Below are 1,379 nucleotides of genomic sequence, written 5' to 3'. Positions count from 1 at the left end.
CCTCAATTGGTGAGGTAATTATAATTTCCTACCTCAATTAATAAGCTTTAAGTTTACTTAGGAGGATTTTATGGTTTACGTTATCAAATGCCTTTAATAAGTTTACAAAGATGAAAATCTATATAAAAATAAATCTACAGGCAGCAGATTTATTGTTATTTAGAACATTATAATCTCCTATTAAATCTAAAGTATGTTTGTCTTTTTTGTTCCAACAAATTAACATGTAGAGTTTTCAAGATATGGATAATTTGGGGTTATTTTTGAAATAAAAAATTATCCAAAAGAGTTTTTTTTTTTTAAGTAAACTGAATGATAAAAATTAAGATCAAAGATTTTTTTACATTTAAGAGCCTCGATATTTTATTAATTTATAGAATAAGATGTACGGGCTGATGAAAATCTCAAAAATGTGCTTAAAAAATCAACATCAAACTTTCACAGTTAACTACGGCAATACTATGGATTTCTTCATAATTTCAGCAGTTTCCTCATATTCTTCTCATTCTGAATATACTGAGCTTAACGAGTACTTTATAGTAGAGGATTTTACAGACTACATTCTATTTTGTTATCAATATACACATATATCAAGAAAGCGAATATTCAAAGTTTTTATTTATAATGGAAATTATTGTAAACTATAAATGCGGTAAATTTTGGTTTTTTATTCCGTTTTTAACAATAAATAAGTGAAAATTAAATTTGAATATGAACAAGGTAAAATTTTAAGAAAGTAATATTTTTTGCTATTTTTATTGGCTGCTTAATACACTTAAATTCAAAAGCTTTGTTATCGGTAAAAATATATTAAAAACCTATTAAAATTGATTATACTTAATTAATAAAACAACTAAAGTCAAAACAAAAACGGAACTTGTTAACAATTTGTTGGGCAACAACGACGAATACAAAAGATTAATATTGACAAATAAGTCTACAAAAACGCAAGAATTTCTTCGTATAAAAACAAAGTGATTCAAAACTTTTGAATCTATGTAAGAAAAATTACTACGGAGAAGAATTGATTTATACTGATTATACAGAGAGACGAGAAAACTAAATAATTTTGAAAATTTCTTATATTAACAGATTATATAGAAGTCTTAAATGCCCACTTAATAATATTAAGTTCTATTTTAATGAAATAGAGAACAAAGTAAAAACAAGGACGATAAGGTTCTATGGCAAATAAATGAAAAAATTTAAAAATAATTAGCACGCGTAATATTTATTAATTAAACTCTTATACAAAAAAAACAGCATAAAAAATATATACGTCTTATTTATTTTTTGTAAATTTCATACTTGGTCAATAGAATGCAAATAAGGATTAAACTTAAAAAATTATTTTATTAAATTCTTTTATTTTCTAGAAA

This window comes from Anthonomus grandis, chromosome 6 (assembly GCF_022605725.1).
Source record: "Anthonomus grandis grandis chromosome 6, icAntGran1.3, whole genome shotgun sequence".
In the NCBI taxonomy this organism is placed as follows: Eukaryota; Metazoa; Arthropoda; class Insecta; order Coleoptera; family Curculionidae; genus Anthonomus; species Anthonomus grandis.
This window is presented reverse-complemented; position numbering follows the sequence as displayed.